The following is a 21,444-nucleotide window of genomic DNA, read 5'->3' on the forward strand; positions in this document are numbered from 1 at the left end:
TCTTCAGTGCTCAGCTTTCTTCACAGTCCAACTCTCACATCCATACATGACCACTGGAAAAACCATAGCCTTGACTAGACGGACCTTTGTTGGCAAAGTAATGTCTCTGCTTTTGAATATGCTATCTAGGTAGGTCATAACTTTTCTTCCAAGGAATAAGTGCCTTTTAATTTTTGGCTGCAATGAATGTAAATTTATATATAATTATAAATTAATAAATAATTTATAAAATTATTCATTAAAGCATGTCATAGTTATGTTCAAATAATTGATGAGAAAATAAGAAAATATTCATTAAAAAAATTGAGAAACTATTTATAAACCTCTTGAGGGGTAAAGGAATTTTAGGATAAGAGCACTAGGTTAGACACAAAAATGGTCCAAAAAAATCCTATAGGGCAATAAAATCATAATTTGGAAATGATAATTTCTACCAGACATAAATATACCAGTTAACAATTAATTTCAATGTATTTTAACTCAAAAGTTAGAGAAAAGTAAAACAAACAAACAAATAAACAAACAAACATAAAACGTGCACACATTTTCCAAAAGATATGTGCTGAGTATGAAACTGGGTATTGTAATCACCAGAGTCAAGGCCCTCATTTGCTGAGATTTGCCTTGATCTCTAATTGCAGATAGATCTTCCTAGGAGTGCAAAATCCCTTATATTTGTCTAATAAAAACCTTAGCACACTTAGAACATCAAGGAGAATATTCACAAAGCCATGAAGTGAGAAACCAGATGGCTATTATTTCCTCCCATCAGTGACACAGAGCACATATTTCAAAAGGACACCAAAACTCTGGATAAGATTCGCTATAAAAGAGAAACTATTTCACCACCAGAGATTATTATGCAGTGCAATATTTTCACCAAAGAGGAGAAAATCTTGTAAAATAGGAAATTTCATTTACTATAGCAAAGGAGACAATCATTTTAAGAATTGTATTAAAAGTATTCAGGATGTAATTAGTTGCGACAACACACTTGAAAATAATAGAAAAAAAGATGGGCAAAAGACAAGTTGTTTTTCAACATAATCAGAGGCTTTTGGAGCAATGAGGATGAGATAAATTGGAATTCCAGAGAAGAAGTTGTGACTCTACCATAGAAGGCTGAGAATCGCTCCCTAAGTTTCTTGTACTTATAGGAGCACCTGAGTGGGCTCAGGCTTAGATCAAGATGAAAGACTCCATTGACAGAGAGAAAGCAACAGGCTTTTGGCTTCACTCCATACTTAAATCTGTATTTGAAAGTGAAAGTGAAAGTCGCTCAGTCCTGTTGGATTCTTTGTGACCCCTTGGACTATACAGTCCATGGAATTCTCCAGACCAGAATACTAGAATGGGTAGCCTTTCCCTTCTCAAGGGGATGTTTACAACCCAGGGATCAAGCCCAGGTCTCCAGCATTTCAGGCAGATTCACTACCAGCTGAGCCACAAAAGAAGCCCAAATGTGTTTACTTATTCATAATCTGACTATGTGTACTCTTCAGGGTAAAAGTTTTTCAACTGATTTAACTGATTCAATTGATTTAACTTGGGTTGCATAGGCTCGGTATTGGTCTTTAAGAATTTACTTAGAAAATTAGGTGAAGATATATCTCTCATTTAACATATCAGATTCCTTTCCCTCTCTTATCCTTCATTTTTATTCAGGAAAACCTACCACACTATGTGAGATTATGGGGAAAGCTGACATATGGTTGTTTCGAAGTTACTGGGATTTTGAATTTCCTCAACCTTACTTACCTAATACTGAATTTGTCGGAGGACTGCACTGCAAGCCTGCAAAGCCCCTGCCTAAGGTAGTTAAATGTGCTTATTATTGTCCTACATGAATGAAGCATGAAGTGTTAGTCACTCAGTCGTATCTGACTCTTTGTGACCCCATGGACTGTAGCCTCCCAAGCTCCTCTGTCCATGGAATTTTCCAGTCAAGAATACGGGAATGGAATTGCCATTCCCTTCTCCAGGGGATCTTCCTGACCCAGCTATGAGTATTTATCTCAAAATGATTTCTGGTTTATTGTTAACAGTGTTTGATCCCCAAATGGAGAAAACAGACATAGAATTTAATGGTCATTATTTTCTTAGACTATACAATACAGTAAGAAGGTGAGTAGCCTTTATTTTGGATTATGTATTATTATCTAATGAAGTAGTCCTCAATGTTTTATTTTCTTGTTCAAAGTCCATTAACTATTCATGAAAATGTGTTTTCTATAAATTTAAAAATATTTCCTAGTATCTTACAAATACTATGCTATAATTGAACATAAAGATATCATTCTATCATCTCTAAACATAGTGTAATGGTTAATTTTAAGTGTCAACTTGCCTGGCTGGGTACCCAGGTATTTAGACAAACATTTTTCTAGAAGTTATTAAGAGGCTATTTTTAGATGAAATCAACTTTGAAATATGTGGACCTTGATTAAACAAATTATTCTCCAATATGTGAGTGAGCCTCATCCAATTAGTTGAAGATGTGACTAGAACAAAAGTCTGAATTCTGCCCGTAGTCTGCCTTCAGACTTGAACTACAGCAGTGACTCTTCTCTGAGTCTCCAGCCTAATGTGCTGTTCTGCAGATTAAACTTGACAGTCTCCATAACCATGGGCATGAGTGCTAAGTCGCTTCAGTCTTATCTGACTCTTTCAGACCCCATAGATTGCAACCTGCCAGACTTCTCTGTTCATGGGATTCTCCAGGCAAGAATGGAGTTGGTTGCCTTTTCCTTCTCCAATAACCATGTGAGAAATCCCTTAATATAAATTTCTTCCCTGTTTTTCCATTTCACTCCTCAAAAACACATTTTTTTTTGTCTTACTTAATTGGCTTAGTTTTGCTAGTATTTAAACAGAGGATAAAAAGATTTATTTCAGTATGATTAAATATGTTGTCTTTATTTTTAATTCAAAGCTATATATTTCTACTATATTCCTATAACCCTCAGAATATGCTTTATAGGTATTTCTGCATTACTTTTCTGGTCAGGAGTTACATGGCTACTTCATTCCTAATTCTATATGTGGAAGGTCATATAAAAAAATAAATCTAATCAAAATAAAAAAAAATAGAAGTTTAGAAAACAGAGAAAAGAAAATATACCAAAGTTGTATCATTGTACTGACCATAATTCAGTAGAAAAAAATGAAAACAACCTTATTAGCGTCTAAGGCTAAATAAAAACTGCAGCACCAGAACTATTTAACTTAAAGGTAGAAATTTTCTCTGCCAGCTACTGCTGTGTAGACTTGGACAAATTACTTAACCTTATGGAGATAGATTTCCCATCTGTAAATGTATACATATCTCATAAAATCACCATATATCTAAGTTAAATGATACATGTAAAGAGTTGAGCAAATGGCAAAAGATAACAGGCAGTCAATAACATGTAAACACAAACACACATGCACAAAGACACATTCATACCTCAATATGCTTTGCCAAATGAGCTTTTAGTAACAATAATTTTTAATTCACCTAATAAGGATTTCAGGTCATCTATTATACACTGGAACAACAGACTGGTTCCAAATAGGAAAAGGAGTACATCAAGGCTGTATATTGTCACCCTGCTTATTTAACTTATATGCAGAATACATCATGAGAAACGCTGGACCAGAAGAAACACAAGCTGGAATCAAGATTGCCAGGAGAAATATCAATAGCCTCAGATATGAAGATGACACCACCCTTATGGCAGAAAGTGAAGAGGAACTAAAAAGCCTCTTGATGAAAGTGAAAGTGGAGAGTGAAAAAGTTGGCTTAAAGCTCAACATTCAGAAAACGAAGATCATGGCATCTGGTCCCATTATTTCATGGGAAATAGATGGGGAAACAGTGGAAACAGTGTCAGACTTTATTTTTCTGGGCCCCAAAATCACTGCAGATGGTGATTGCAGCCATGAAATTAAAAGACGCTTACCCTTTGGAAGGAAAGTTATGACCAACCTAGAGAGCATATTCAAAAGCAGAGACATTACTTTGCCAACAAAGGTCCGTCTAGTCAAGGCTATGGTTTTTCCAGTGGTCATGTATGGATGTGAGAGTTGGACTGTGAAGAAAGCTAAGTGCCAAAGGATTGATGCTTTTGAACTGTGGTGTTGAAGAAGACTCTTGAGAGTCCCTTGGACTGCAAGGAGATCCAACCAGTCCATTCTGAAGGAGATCAGCCCTGGGATTTCTTTGGAAGGAATGATGTTAAGGATGAAACTCCAGTACTTTGGCCACCCCATTGGAAGAGTTGACTCATTGGAAAAGACTCTGATGCTGGGAGGGATTGGGGGCAGGAGGAGAAGGGGACGACAGAGGATGAGATGGCTGGATGGCATCACTGACTCGATGGACGTGGGTCTGGGTGAACTCCGGGAGTTGGTGATGGACAGGTAGGCCTGGTGTGCTGTGATTCATGAGGTCGCAAACAGTCGGACACGACTGAGTGACTGAACTGAACTGAACTGATTATACAGTGAAATCATTAACATATGAAAGTACAGAATTGCTCTAATAATTCAGACACATTGAGAAGCATGTGACATCTATTATAACTGTAAACTTTTATATTATAAAGACTGTTTTTTTCACAGGAGTTCGAAGAGTTTGTTCAAAGCTCTGGAGAAGATGGAGTTGTGGTTTTTACTCTGGGGTCAATGATCAAAAACCTCTCAGAAGAAAAGTCTAATATGATTGCATCAGCCCTTGCCCAGATTCCTCAGAAGGTCATTTTATTTTATTTATTTTTTCTGGGATAGCTGTTTTAAAATCCATGAAGTTCACAGTAAAAGAATACTTGTAAAATTTAGGAAAGGGTATTGATATTGTTAGTTGCAACTTAAGTGAGCTCTAAAGAAAATGTATAAATGATAAAAGGGGATATTTGATTGATATCTTGCTTTAAACCTGGCATTTTTAACAGGATATTCTATTACAGTATTTTCTTTAAATAATAAATTAAAATTAATAATTTGCTACTGTTAAACCATCAGTCAGCTTTGTGTATTAGGTTTTAAGGCATCCATGTAACCTAACGCTTTTTGCTATTCTTATATTTCTTTAAATCTGAAGCATATAAACAAGCAACAAATAACATAACAGAGAATAAAGGAAAAGATATTCAAAATAATAGGCTTGATTCTCAGAATGTCTTGGGACTATATTTTCTAGTAATTACTGATTTTGAGCATTGTCATAATTGAACCTGGAAATAAGAGCTTAGGTTAAAAATAATCCTAAATAATGATTCTTCTAATAATGCTAAATAATGAATCCTAAAAATAATCCTAAATGAAATCCTAAATAATGATTCTTCAACATTTAAAACACTAACAATACAGTAAAATATTTAGGAGTATACTTTACAATGTACCAGCAATCTATCATTTTTTATTGATACCATTCTGGGTTTTACCTGAGTGACATCTTTTTTCTCAGTTCAGTCGCTCAGTCTTGTCCAACTCTTTGCGACCCCATGAGCTGCAGCATGCCAGGCCTCACTGTCCATCACCAACTACAATGGGTCAGGAAGGTCCCCTGGAGGACAGCATGGTAACCCACTCCAGTAATCTTACCTGGAGAATCCCCATGGACAGAGGAGCCTGGCAGGCTGCAGTCCATGGGGTCACAAAGAGTCGGACACAACTGTGTGACTGGATGCCATGACGGTTACACAATGTGGATGTTTTTAATGCTACCAAACTCTAAACTTAGAATACTTTAAAATGATAAATATGATTATGAATATTTTACCATATGAGTCTACATTACTAGTAAGTATGTAAAAAATAGTTCAGAAGAGGTAAATAACATCCCTCCCCTTTGCCTCTGAAATCTTTGTCTCAAAAATCCTCTTTACCAGAGTGGCTTAGTAACACCATATGTAGTTCTTTCAGATACAGATTGTCATTTTTCTTCATCTACCTCTTCATTATTTTTCTTCTTTGGGTTAAGTTAGAATTAACCCGAAGATGAAAGGCTATTGACTAGGATCATTGCAAGCCTTTGAAAACACAGCTGTAGTGTTTATGGTTTAAAAACATTCATTACCTAATCACGTATGGACTCAGTTTACTTGTGCATTACCTGGAGGCATCAAATTTGATTGAAGTGAAGTCTCTTAGTCGTGTCTGACTCTTTGCAACCCCATGGACTATAGCCTGCCAGGTTCCTCCATCCATGGGATATTCCAGGCAAGGATACTGGAGTGGGTTGCCATTTCCTTCTTCAGGGGATCTTCCCGATCCAGGGATCAAACCCCTGTCTCCAGTACTGTGGGAAGATTCTTTACGATCTGAGTCATCAGGGTAGGTTAACTTCTTCTGACAGGATGTGATTCTAAAATCTTCTAATAAAGACATTTATCTTAATAGGTTCTGTGGAGATACACAGGAAAGAAACCAGAAACACTAGGAGCCAATACCCGGCTATATAAATGGATTCCACAGAATGATCTTCTTGGTAAGACCAAAGAGAAGAAAAATAAACAGAGCTGAATGAGGTATAATCTGAATGATTATTCAATAACAGATATCAACAAATTTGTATTTAAAATAAGGAAAAAAAAAAACAACTTTAATGTGTTCTTCACATTGCTTCAGGAGTTTTGAAAGAAAGGATTGTTCATGACACATGTTAAAGACTGTAAGGCACATTTATTCAAGACCATCACCATAAGTATAGTTATTAGTGCAATGGACTTTTACAATAAAACAGAGAGACTGGAAACAATTTGTACACAGAAAGAAAAATGGGGAATTTATCACAAAAGAACATAGTGGAAGTTCATTGGATGGAAAAGTGCAGAGTTCAACTGACTTAGTAGAATGCTTGCTAAAATTGGGCAATGCGGAGATAGTGGAGCCACAAAATCAAAATCTAGTTGAGAAGAGTTCAGAGAAACCAGACTATACCTTGGTGACTCTCCCATTTATGACATAATCTCTCCCTCTTCAGGATCAAATCAGAGAAATTACCTTTAGATGAGGCTTTCGTTAACTTTTGTATACAGTATTGCAACACACTCCTGATTCTCTTCACCATTTTCTCACACCTCTCTTCTCTATGGAAAAAAAAAAAATGTGGCAAACCATTTCACCTACATTTCATATATAATATAAATGGCTGCATATTAGTATAAAGTCAAATGCAAATCCTATTTTCTTAAACAGAGTACACCATGAACTAATGTAGCCTATCTTTCTAGCTTGTTATGCCAACATTTTCATATTGAAACCCTGCACACGTCACCTCCTCTTTCCCATCTACAAAAAGATTAGTTTCTTCAGTCCCTCCATTCTTTTTTATTGATGTATTCTTCTTGCAATAATTTGTCAAATGGCAAGTACTCTCACCATATATTTTGCAGGAAACGTCTTAGTTGTCTGTGGAATGACTTAATTGCTGGAATCAGTAATTATACTTAGCCTGGAGTAATTAATTGCTGCTACTTCAGAGCCTATAAGAATTTATATGTGTTCTCATGACACAGAATTATATAGAAAATGTTACCTAATAGAATTTGGTTTATGCAGGTGTCATGATTTTCTGTTTTGGACACTCTTACAACTTAGAATAATTATTTATTTTTTCTTTCAATTTTTAGGTCATTCCCAAACCAGAGCTTTTATAACTCACTGTGGAACCAATGGGATCTATGAAGCTATTTACCACGGGGTCCCTATGGTTGGAATTCCTATGTTTGGTGATCAGCATGATAATCTTGTTCATATGAAAGCCAAAGGGACAGCTGTTGAAGTAGACATGCAAAGAATGACAAGTGCAGATCTGCTTAATGCTTTGAAAGCAGTTATTAACAATACTTCGTGAGTAGAGAATATATTCTTAACTAAGAAGCATTTTGTTTTTGAAGGAATAATCAGCTTTATATAATTTGAAATTGACAAATTTCCCATAATTTACAGTGCGCCTAATATCAAATAAGGTTATTTTATACTTCCTAAATTTTGTGAAAGTATTTTGTCACCTACCCCTTCTGGGTGATAGATTATAACCTCAAAGAAATACTACATTTATTTAAAGAAAATAATTTATTGTTAAAAAGATGAATTTTTAAATTAACAATAATACTTTTATTTCTTAAAAATTGCAGATATTACCACTATAAAGAATTTAGCGACTACAACAAAATCATAAAAGTAAAAATGAAAAACCACTCAGCTTCCCTCATGTCAGTTCAGTATGGTTCAGTCGCTCAGTCGTGTCCAACTCTTTGTGACCCCATGGACTGCAGCACGCCAGGCTTCTCTGTCCAACGTCAACTCTCGGAGCGTGCTCAAACTCATATCCATTGAGTCGGTGATGCCATCCTCTGTCTTCCCCTTCTCCTCCTGCCTTCAATTTTTTCCAGCATCAAGGTCTTTTCCATGAGTCAGTTCTTCGCATCAGGTGACCAAAGTATTGGAATTTCAGTTTTAGCATCAGTCCTTCCTATGAATATTCAGGACTGAATTCCTTTAGGATGGACTGGTTGGATCTCCTTGCAGTCCAAGTAACTCTCAAGCCTCTTCTTCAACATCACAGTTCAAAAGCATAAATTCTTTGATGCTCAGCTTTCTTTATAGTTCAACTCTCACATCTATACATGGCTACTGGAAAAACCATAGCATTGACTAGATAGACCTTTGTTGGCAAAGTTATGTCTCTGCTTTTTAATATGTTGTCTAGGTAGTCATAGCTTTTCTTCCAAGCAGCAAGCATCTTTTAATTTCATGACTGCAGTCACCATCTGGGTAGTTATAACCAATACCAGTTTAGAAACTTACTTCTGCTCTTTCGTTGTGTTAATTTATAAATAGAGAGAAGACCCCAGCCTCCCTGTTCCTTGACAGAGAGTAATAATTGGACACTATCCATGAGCAAAATCATCTCTGGGAATGCTCCAAAGTCCATGTAAGAAATTTTAGCAACACAGTAGAACAAAAAATCTGAGCTAAATCACACAAGAACAGAATGATGACAGTTTTATTTTACCAGCATCATTCCCAAGCCAGCATTACTCATCACCAAGAGAGAACTTTCAGCTAGAAAGAGTTCCTTGGCAGAAAAAGAGGAATGGATTGAATCACAAATTTTTAAGGCCTTCTGGAGCATAGAAAGATAAAAACAAATTCTAAATTTGTGTCAAGCTATAAGAGATCTCAGACAGCCAAACCAGTCCCAAGAAATAATGACATTGGAGGCATCCCAATTCTTATTTAAAACTGTACTACAAACTTATAGCAATTTTAAAAAGATGATATTGTCATAAAAATAGACATGCAGACCAATGTACAGGATTTAGAGTCCTGATACAAACCCCTCTATGTAAAGTTGAATAATATTTGACAAATGTGAAGAATACTCAATAGGAAAAGTGTTATCTTTTCAATAAGTAGTACTAGGGAAACTAGATATTTATATCCAGGAGAATAAAATTTGGACCCTTATATTACATTACTTCCCTCAGAGTTCAGTTGGTAAAGATCTGTTTTCAATGCAAGAGACCCAAGTTCAAACCTGGGGTCAGGAAGAGCCCCTGGAGAAGGAAATGGCATCCCACTCCAGTATTCTTACCTGGAGAATCCCATCGACAGAGGAGCCTGGCTGGCTACAGTCCATGGTGTCACAAGAGACAGACATGACTTAGTACTAAACCACCACATTGCATTACTTACACAGTTTGACTAGAAATGGACTAAAGACTTAAACATAAGAAGACCTTTTATGGTTTATAAAACTCCTATTATAAAACAGGAGGGAAAGTTTCTTGATAAGGGTTTTGGCATCAAATTCTGGGATATGACACCAAAAATACAAGGAACCAATGCAAACCAAAAGGTGGGGCTATATCAAGCTCAAAAGCTTCTACACAGCAAAATAAATGATTTACAAAATGAAAGGCAATGTACAAAATTGGAGAATATTTTGAAAATTACACACTGATAAGAGACTAATATACAAAAGATATAAGTAACCCATATTACTCAATAGCAATAAAAAATTTTTAAATGAATGTAGTTACTGAATACATATTTGCCCGAAGAAGACATATACATGGCCAACAGGTAATTGAAAAGGGGCTTGATACTACTAAGCATCATGAAATGCAAATCAAAATCCCACCTCACACCTATGAGAATTGTTGATGTTGTTCAATCACTAAGTTTTGTCTGACACTATGGCCCCACTGACTACAGCATGACAAGCTCCTCCATTCTCCACTATGTCCTAGAGTTTGCTCAAATAAATACATGCCCATTGAGGTGCTGATACTATCTAACCATCTCATCCTCTGCTGCCCCCTTCTCGTTTTCCCTTCAATCTGCTCCAGCATCAGGTTTTTTGAAGTGAGTCAGTTCTTCACATGAGGTGGCCAAAGTATTGGAGTTTCAGCTTCAGCATCAGTCCTTTCATGAATATTCAGAGTTAATTTCCTTCAGGATTGATTGATTTGATCTCCTTGCTCTCCAAGGAACTCTCAAGAGTCTTCTCCAGCACCACAATCAGAAAGCATCAAATCTTTGGTGCTCAGCCTTCTTTATGGTTCAGTGGTAAAGAAACTACATGCCAATGCAGTTGCTACAGGAGATGCAGGTTCGATTCCTGAGTGAGGAGATCCCCTGGAATTGTTCAGTCACTCAGTTGTGTCTGACTCGTTGTGACCCCATGGACTGCAGCATACCAGGCTTTCCTGCCCATCACCATCTCCCAAGCTCACTCAAATTCATGTCCATCCAGACAGTGATGCTATCTAAGCACCTAGTCCTCTTCGTCCCCTTCTCCTCCTGCCTTCAATCTTTCCCATAGTCAGGGTATGTTTTAATGAGTCAGCACTTCACATCAAGTGGCCAAAATATTGGAGCTTCAGCTTCAGCATCAGTCTTTCCAGTGAATATTCAGGGTTTATTTCCTTTAGGATAGACTGGTTTGATCTCCTTGCAGTTCAAGGCATTCCCAAAAGCTTTATCCAACACCACACCTCAAAAGCATCAATTTTCTGACACTTCGCTTACTTTATGGTCCAAATCTCACATCCATACCTGACTGCTGGAAAAATGATAGTTTTACTATATAGATCTTTGTCAGCAGAGTAATTTCTATGCTTTTTAATATGCTCTCTAGGTACTGTGTGGACCAAAATAAACTGTGGAAAATTCTGAAAGAGATGAGAATACCAGACCACGTGACCTGCCTCTTGAGAAAACTGTATGCAGGTCAGGAAACAACAGTTAAAACTGGACATGGAACAACAGACTGGTTCCAAATAGGAAAAAGAGTACGTCAAGGCTGTATATTGTCACCTTGCTTATTTAACTTATATAAAGAGTACATCATGAGAAACGCTGGGCTGCAGGAAGCACAAGCTGGAATGAAGATTGCCAGAAGAACTATCAATAACCTCAAATATGCAGATGACACCACCCTTATGGCAGAAAGTGAAGAAGAACTAAAGAGCCTCTTGATGAAAGTGAAAGTGGCGAGTGAAAAAGTTGGCTTAAAGCTCAACATTCAGAAAACGAAGATCATGGCATCTGGTCCCATCACTTCATGGGAAATAGATGGGGAAACAGTGGAAACAGTGTCAGACTTTATTTTTCTGGGCTCCAAAATCACTGCAGATGGTGATTGCAGCCATGAAATAAAGAGACACTTACTCATTGGAAGGAGAGTTATGACCAACCTAGACAGCATATTAAAAAGCAGAGACATTACTTGTCAACAAAGGTCTGTCTAGTCAAGGCTATGGTTTTTCCAGTGGTCATGTATGGCTGTGAGAGTTGGACTTTAAACAAAGCTGAGTGCTGAAGAATTGATGCTTATGAACTGTGGTGTTGGATAAGACTCTTGAGAGTCTTTGGACAGCAGGAGATCCACGTAGTCCATCCTAATGGAAATCAGTCCTGGGTGTTCATTGGAAGGACTGATGCTAAAGCTGAAACTCCAATACTTTGGCCACCTGATGTGAAGAGCTGACTCATTTGAAAAGACCCTGATTCTGGGAAAGATTGAGGGCAGGAGGAGAAGGGGACAACAGAGGATGAGATGGTTGGATGGCATCACTGACTCGATGGACATGGGTTTGGGCGAACTCCGGGAGTTGGTGATGGACAGGGAGGCCTGGCATGCCGCGGTTCATGGGGTCACAAAGAGTTGGACACGACTGAGCGACTAATCTGATCTGATTGGAGGAGACTAATGTGAATCCCTTGGATTGCAAGGAGATCCAACCAGTCCATCCTAAAGGAAATCAGTCCTGAATATTCACTGAAAGGACAGATTTTGAAGCTGAAACTCCAATACTTTGGCCTAATATGAAGAGCTGATGCATTTGAAAAGACCGTGATGCTGGGAAAGATTGAAGGCAGGAGGAGAAGGGGATGACAGAGGCTGAGATGGCTGGATAGCATCACCGATTCTATGGACATGAGTTTTCCCTACTTTCTTCAGTTTAAGTCTGAATTTGGCAATAAGGAGTTCATGGTCTGAGCCACAGTCAGCTCCTGGTCTTGTTTTTGTTGACTGTATAGAGCTTCTCCATCTTTGGCTGCAAAGAATATAATCAGTCTGATTTCGGTGTTGACCATCTGGTGATGTCCATGTATAGAGTCTTCTCTTGTGTTGTTGGAAGAGGCTGTTTGTTATGACCAGTGCATTTTCTTGGCAAAACTCTATTAGTCTTTGCCCTGCTTCATCCCGTATTCCAAGGCCAAATTTGCCTGTTACTCCAGGTGTTTCTTGACTTCCTACTTTTGCATTCCAGTCCCCTATAATGAAAAGGACATCTTTTTGGGGTGTTAGTTCTCCAATATGCTACTGGAGATCAGTGGAGAAATAACTCCAGAAAGAATGAAGGGATGGAACCAAAGCAAAAACAATACCCAGCTGTGGATGTGACTGGTGCTAGAAGCAAGATCTGATGCTGTAAAGAGCAATATTGCATAGGAACCTGGAATGTCAGTTCCATGAATCAAGGCAAATTGGAAGTGGTCAAACAAGAGATGGCAAGAGTGAATGTCAGCATTCTAGGAATCAGCGAACTGAAATGGACTGGATTGGGTGAATTTAACTCAGATGACCATTATATCTACTACTGCAGGCAGGAATCCCTCAGAAGAAATGGAGTAGCCATCATGGTCAACAAAAGAGTCTGAAATGCAGTACTTGGATGCAATCTCAAAAACGACAGAATGATCTCTGTTCGTTTCCAAGGCAAACCATTCAATATCACAGTAATCCAAGTCTATGCCCCAACCAGTAATGCTGAAGAAGCTGAGGTTGAAGGTTCTATGAAGACGTACAAGACGTTTTAGAACTAACACCCAAAAAAAGATGTCTTCTCCAATACCAGAGTTTAAAAACATCAATTCTTCAGCACTCAGCTTTCTTTATAGTCAAGCTCTCACATTCATACATGACTACTGGAAAAACCATAGCTTTGACTAGATGGATCTTTGTTAGCAAACTAATGTCTCTGCTTTTTATATGCTGTCTAGTTTGGTCATAACTTTTCTTCCAAGGAGCAAGTGTCTTTTAATTTTGTGGCTGCAGTCACCATCTCCAGTGATTTTGGAGCCCCTCAAAAATAGTCTGTCACTGTTTCCACTGTTTCCTCATCTATTTGCCGTGAAAGATGGGACCGGATGTCATGATCTTAGTTTTCTGAATGTTGAGTTTAAGCCAATTTTTTCACTCTCCTCTTTCATTTCAACAAGAAGCTCTTTAGTTCTTCTTTGCTTTCTGCCATAAGGGTGGTGTCATCTGCATACCTCAGGTTATTGCTGTTTCTCCCAGCAATCTTGATTCCAACTTGTGCTCCCTCCAGCCCAGTTTTTCTCATGATGTACTCTGCCTATAAATTAAATAAGTTAAATAAGGGTGACAATATACGGCCTTGACATACTCCTTTTCCAATTTGGAAACAGTCTGTTGTACCATGTCCAGTTCTAACTGTTACTTCCTGACTTGCATACAGATTTCTCAGGAGGCAGGTCAGGTGTTCTGGTATTCCCATCTCTTTAAGAATTTTCTAGAGTTTGTTGTGGTCCACACAGTCAAAGGCTTTGGCATAGTCAATAAAGCAGAAGTAGATGATTTTCTGGAACTTTCTTGCTTTTTCAATGATCTGACTGATGTTGACAATTTGATAGCTTCACCCCAGTGCTAATTGCTGTATTATTCACAAAAATCAAGGCATGAATTAAACCTTAGTGTCTTTCAGTGAATGAATAGATAAAGACAATGTGGTGTATGTAATGAAAGAATATTATTTAGCAAAGAACACAAAGGAAATACTTCCATATTTGAGAACATGGTATTGTCCTAGGTGAAGTAAGTCAGTGAATGACAAATATTATTTAGAATCACTTATACATGCTGCCTAATAATTGAAACTCATAGAAGTAGAGAGTGCTGCTGCAGCTAAGTTGCTTCAGTCGTGTCCGACTCTGTGTGACCCCATAGACGGCAGCCCACCAGGCTTCCCCATCCCTGGGATTCTCCAGGCAAGAACACTGAAGTGGGTTGCCATCTCCTTCTCCAATGCATGAAAGTGGAAAGTGAAAAGTGAAAATGAAGTCACTCAGTCGTGTCTGACTCTTAGCGACCCCATGGACTGCACCCTACCAGGCTCCTCCATACATTGGATTTTCCAGGCAAAAGTACTGGAGTGGGGTGCCATTGCCTTCTCCAGAAGTAGAGAGTAGATTGGTGTTTTCCAGGGTCTAGCAGTTGGAAGAATGGAGAGACAAGCTTTGAGTAATAGGGAACAAACTTTGAGTAATAAAATAAGTTCTGGGGAATTTTGTACAACATGGTAGTTAGCTGTGATCACAGACAAATAAATTCTCAGTAATGAAGGAGTACATTTATTATGTAACTATATTTCATATAAATAAAACAAATATATTCTTTGGAAAAAAGAAACTATATTAAAATATTTGCCAGAGTTGTAAATGCTTCTATATATCAGATCAATTCTTACCAGAAATTTTGTGTAAGTCTATAAACATGCATTGACATTCGAGTTTAAAATTATTTTTTAAACATGTAAATTTTAAAATATTGAATGACTTTTCACTATTAAGTCACTTATCAGTGTCTCTCTTGTTTGTTTAACTTATTTTTAATTGGGATATAACTAATTTAAAATGTTGCCTTGGTTTCTACCATGCAACAACGTATTGTTGTTAAGTTGCTCAGTCGTGTCCGACTCGTTGCGATTTCATGGACTGCAGCACTCTAGGCTTCCCCATCCTAAACTATATCCAGGCCTTTGGTCTCATGTTCAGTGAATCAGTGACACCCTCCAACTGTCTCATCCACTGTTGCCATCTTCTCCTCCTGCCTTCAATCTTTTTCAGAATCTGAGTCTTTTCAGATGAATTCGCTCCACCATCAAGTGGCCAAAGTTCTGGAGCTTCAGCTTCAACATCAATACTTCTAATGAATATTCTGGGTTGATTTCCCTTAAGGATTGACTGGTTTGATTTCCTTGGGGTTCAAGGGACTCTCAAGAGTTCTCTCCAACACCACAGATGAAAAACATCATTTTTTCAGCACTCAGCCTTCTTTATGGTCCACCTCTCACATCTGTATGATTACTGGAAAAAAATTAGCTTTGACTAGATGGACCTTTGTCAGCAAAGTGATGTCTCTGATTTTTAATGTGCTACCTAAATCTGTCATAGAAATTCTTCCAAGGAGCAATCGTCTTTTAATTTCATGGCTGCAGTCATATCTACAGTGATTTTGTAGCCCCCCCCCCCCAACAAATAATGTCTGTCACTGTTTCCATTGTTTCCCCATCTATTTGCCATGGTCCTTCTAGTGAAAGCTATGATTCTTCCAGTAGTCAAGTATGGATGGAAGAGTTGGACCATAAAGAGAGCTGAGCACTGAAGAGTTGATGCTTTTGAACTGTGGAGTTGGAAAAGACTCAAGAAAGTCACTTAGACTGCAGAGTTCCAACCAGTCAATCCTAAAGGAAATCAGTCCTGAATTTTCATTGAAAGGACTGATGCTGAAGCTGAAGCTCTGATACTTTGGCCACCTTTTGCTAAGAACTGACTCATTAGAAAAGACCCTGTTGCCCAGCAGATAGGACTTGAAAGTGGTTGACAAACAGTTTGGGGAAAAGAAACTAGGGACAGAATTAAAGATTTAAAGATGGGAATGGAAAACTCAAGACCTTCTGAATCAAGAACCCTGTTCTTCAGAGTCACATCACTTTTATTTAGTGTCTTGGCATGCAGAAAGTATCTGTTGTGCCACAATGTCCCGTGTCCCTGATAACATCTCTCATTTTACTGATTACTTTGAACTGTCTTTGTTATGTTCTTATACAAGGAGTATCCCCAGCTGGAGATCATATACCCGAATATACCTTGGGAAAACATCTTGGTGTGTGCACAAGCAGAATTCTGAACTTTCACTGACCAGCATTTCAAGGTCCACACTGTTTTTCCTTAGTTTAGCAGGCCATTACGACCCAACTAATAACTTGATGTACTTTTGTTTAGATTATACAGTATTGCTATATTTTGCTTTTATTCTTTTCCCATGGTGTGTTTCTTATGGTTTAGCCAGAGCAACAGGCAGCTGATTATTAACACCTGCAGGAGGAGAAGGGGAAGACAGAGGATGAGATGGTTGGATGACTACACAGACACGATGGACATGAGTTTGAGCAAGTTCTAAGAGATGATGATGGACAGGGAAACCTGGATTTTTACAGTCCATGGGGTCGCAGAGTTGGACACAATGTCTGTCAGGAGACAGGGATCTCCTGAGTGACTGAACTGAATGGATGCAACTGGATGCCAAAATTTTCACTTGTTGAATGTTGAGTTTGAAGCCAGCTATCTCATTCTCCTCCTTCGTCTTCATCAAGAGGCTCTTTAATTCCTCTTTGCTTTCTGCCATATGACTGGTGTCATCTACATCAGATCAGATCAGTCGTTCAGTCGTGTTCGACTCCTTGCAACCCCATGAAGCGCAGCACGCCAGGCCTCTGTCCATCACCAATTCCCGGAGTTCACTGAGATTAACGTCCATCGACTCAGTGATGCCATCCAGCCATCTCATCCTCTGTCGTCCCCTTCTCCTCTTGCCCCCAATCCCTCCCAGTATAAGAGTCTTTTCCAATGAGTCAACTCTTCGCATGAGGTGGCCAAAGTACTGGAGTTTCAGCTTTAACATCATTCCTTCCAAAGAAATCCCAGGGCTGATCTCCTTCAGAATGGACTGGTTGGATCTCCTTGCAGTCCAAGGGACTCTCAAGAGTCTTCTCCAACACCACAGTTCAAAAGCATCAATTCTTCGGCGTTCAGCCTTCTACACAGTCCAACTCTCACATCCATACATGACCACAGGAAAAACCATAGCCTTGACTACACAGACATTTGTTGGCAAAGTAATGTCTCTGCTTTTTAATATGCTGTCTAGGTTGGTCATAACTTTCTTTCCAAGGAGTAAGCGTCTTTTAATTTCAAGGCTGCAGTCACCATCTGCAGTGATTATGGAGCCCAGAAAAATAAAGTCTGACACTGTTTCCCGATCTATTTCCCATGAAGTGATGGGACCAGATGCCATGATCTTCATATTCTGAATGTTGAGCTTTAAGCCAACTTTTTCACTCTCCACTTTCACTTTCATCAAGAGGCTTTTTAGTTCCTCTTCACTTTCTGCCATAAGGGTGGTGTCATCTGCATATCTGAGGTTATTGATATTTCTCCCAGCAATCTTGATTCCAGCTTGTTCTTCTTCCAGCCCAGCGTTTCTCATGATGTACTCTGCATATAAGTTAAATAAACAGGGTGACAATATATAGCCTTGACATACTCCATTTCCTATTTGGAGCCAGTCTGTTGTTCCATGTCCAGTTCTAACTGTTGCTTCCTGACCTGCATACAAATTTCTCAAGAGGCAGATCACGTGGTCTGGTATTCCCAGCTCTTTCAGAATTTTCCACAGTTTATTGTGATCCACACAGTCAAAGGCTTTGGCATAGTCAATAAAGCAGAAATAGATATTTTTCTGGAACTCTCTTGCTTTTTCCATGATCCAGTGCATGTTGGCAATTTGATCTCTGGTTCCTCTGCCTTTTCTAAAACCAGCTTGAACATCAGGAAGTTCACGGTTCACATATTGCTGAAGCCTGGTTTGGAGAATTTTGAGCATTACTTTACTAGCGTGTGAGATGAGTGCAATTGTGCGGTAGTTTAAGCATTCTTTGGCATTGGCTTTCTTTGGGATTGGAATGAAAACTGACCTTTTCCAGTCCTGTGGCCACTGCTGAGTTTTCCAAATTTGCTGGCATATTGAGTGCAGCACTTTCACAGCATCATCTATCAGGATTTGGAATAGCTCAACTGGAATTCCATCACCTCCACTAGCTTTGTTCATAGTGATGCTTTCTAAGGCCCACTTGACTTCACATTCCAGGGTGTCTGGCTCTAGGTGAGTGATCACACCATCGTGATTATCTGGGTCGTGAAGGTCTTTTTTGTACAGTTCTTTTGTGTATTCTTGCCACCTGTTCTTAATATCTTCTGCTTCTGTTAGGTCCATAGCATTTCTGTTCTTTATCGAGCCCATCTTTGCATGAAATGTTCCTCTGGTATCGCTCATTTTCTTGAAGAGATCTCTAGTCTTTCCCATTCTGTTGTTTTCCTCTACTTCTTTGCATTGATCACTGAAGAAGGCTTTATGTCTTCTTGCTATTCTTTGGAACTCTGCATTCAGATGTTTCTATCTTTCCTTTTCTCCTTTGATTTTCGCTTCTCTTCTTTTCACAGCTATTTGTAAGGCCTCCTCGGACAGCCATTTTGCTTTTTTGCATTTCTTTTCCATGGGGATGGTCTTGATCCCTGTCTCCTGTACAATGTCCTAGCACTCTTGATTCCACCTTGAACTTCATCCAGCCTGGCATTTCTCATGATGTAGTCTGCATGCAAGTTAAATAAACAGGGTTACAATATACAGACTTGACATATTACTTTCCCAATTTGCAACCAGTCTGTTATTCCATGTCTGGTTCTAACTGTTGTTTCTTGACCCACATATAGGTTTTACAGGAGGCAGGTATGGTGAACTGGTATTTCCATCTCTTTAAGAATTTTCCACAGTTTCTTGTGATCCACACAGTAAAGTCTTTAACATAGTCAATGAAGCAGAAATTGATGTTTTTCTGGAATTCCCTTGCTCTTTCTATGATCCAGCAGATGTTAGCAATGATCTCTGTTTCCTCTGCCTTTCTAAATACATTTAGAGCATCTGGAGATTCTCGGTTCATAAACTGTTGAAGCCAAGCTTGGAGAACTTTGAGCATTACTTTGGTAGAATTGTGAGAAGAGTACAATTCTGCAGTAGTTTGAACATTCTTTGGCATTTTATTTCTTTGTGATTGGAATGAAAATTGACCGTTTCTAGTCCTATGACCACAGGTGAGTTTTCTAAGTTTGTTGGCATATTAAGTGCATAACTTTAATAGTATCATCTTTTGTGCTGTGCTTAATCGCTCAATCTTGTCTGACTCTTTGTGACCACAATGACTATAGAATGCCAGGCTCCTTGGGATTAGAAATAGCTCAGCTGAAATTTCATCACCTCCACTAGCTCTGTTCATAGTGATGCTTCTTAAGACCAATTTGACTTTGCACTCCAGGATTTCTGGCTCTAGGTGAGTGCTCACACCATCGTAGTTATCTGGTTCATTAAGATCCTTTTTGTATAATTCTTCTGTGTGTTCTTGCTACCTCCTCTTAATACCTTCTGCTTCTGTTAGGTCCATACAGTTTCTGCCTTTATTTTGCCCATATTTACATGTAGTATTCCCTTGGTATCTCTAATTTTCTTGAAGAAATATCTAGTCTTTCCCATTCTACTGTTTTCCTCTATCTTTGAATTGATCACTTAGGAAAGCTATCTTATCTCTCTTTGTTATTCTTTGGAACTCTGCATTCAAATGGATATATCTTTCCTTTTCTCTATTGCCTTTCACTTCTCTTCTTTTCTCAGCTATTTGTAAGGTCTCCTCAGACTACCATTTTGCCTGTTTGCATTTCTATATCCTGGGGATGGTTTTGATCATGGCCTCCTGAACAATGTTATGAATTTCTGTCCATAGTTATTCAGGCACTCTGTGTACCAGATCTAATCCCTTGAATCTATTTGTTACTTCCTCTGTATAATCATAAGGTATTTGATTTAGGTCTTACCTGAATGGTCTAGTGGTTTTCCCTACTTTCATCAATTTAAGTCTGAATTTGGCAATAGGGAATTCATGATCTGAGCCACAGTCACCTCCTGGTCTTGTTTTTTGCTGACTGTATATAGCTTCTCCATCTTTGGCTGCAAAGAATAGAATCAATCTGATTTTGGTGTTGACCATCTGGTGATGTCCATGTGTAGAGTTGTCAATTGTGTTGTTGGAAGAGGGTGTTTGCTATGACCAGTGTGCATTGTCTGGGCAAAACCCTGTTAGCCTTTGTCCTTTGTTTTGTACACCAAGGACAATCTTGCCTGTTACTCCAAGTATCTCTTACCTTCCTATTTTTGGATTCCAGTCCATTATGATGAAAAGGATATCTTTTTTTGGTGTTAGTTCTAGAAGGTATTGTAGGTCTTCAAATTCAGCTTCTTTGGCATTATTGGTTGGGGCATATACTTGGATTACTATGGTTTTGAATGGTTTGCCTTCGAAACCACAAGTTCTTTCTGTCATTTTTGAGATTACAGGTAAGTTTTGCATTTTGGACTCTTTTGTTGACTATGAGGGCTATTGTATTTCTCTAAGTGCTTCTTTCCCACAGTATTAGATGTAATGGTCAGCTAAATTAAATTCACCTGCTGCAGTGCATTTTAGTCAATTGATTCCTAAAATGTCAGTGTTCACGCTTGTCATCTCCTGTTCCATCTCTTCCAATTTACCTTGATTCATAGGCCTAACATTCCAGGTTCCTATGCAATATTGTTCTTTACAGCATTGGACTTTATTTTCACCACCAGTTCAGGTTAGTTCAGTTGCTCAGTCATGTCCGATTCTTTGTGACCCCATAAACGGCAGCACACCAGGCCTCCCTGTCCATCACCAACTCCTGGAGTTCACTCAAACTCATGTTCATCGAGTCGGTGATGCCATCCATCCACCTCACCCTCTGTCATACCTACTCCTCCTGCCTTCAATCTTGCCCAGAATCAGGGTCTTTCTAATGAGTCAGCTCTTCGCATCAGGTGGTCCAAAGTATTGTAGTTTCAGCTTCAACATCAGTCCTTCCAATGAAAACCCAGGACTGATCTCCTTTAGGATGGACTGGTTGGATCTCTTGGCAATCTAAGAGACTTTCACAAGTCTTTTCCGACTCCACAGTTCAAAAGCATCAACTCTTCAGTGCTCAGCTCTCTTTATGATCCAATTCTTCCATCCATGCTTG

The 21,444-nt window shown here is 38.6% G+C and overlaps 1 pseudogene; it reads left to right on the forward strand.

Annotated features, from left to right (window-relative positions):
- LOC102398487 overlaps positions 1-21,444 on the forward strand; it is a 33,438-nt pseudogene that overhangs the window by 8,362 nt on the left and 3,632 nt on the right.

This window comes from Bubalus bubalis, chromosome 7 (assembly GCF_019923935.1).
Source record: "Bubalus bubalis isolate 160015118507 breed Murrah chromosome 7, NDDB_SH_1, whole genome shotgun sequence".
Classification (NCBI taxonomy): Eukaryota; Metazoa; Chordata; class Mammalia; order Artiodactyla; family Bovidae; genus Bubalus; species Bubalus bubalis.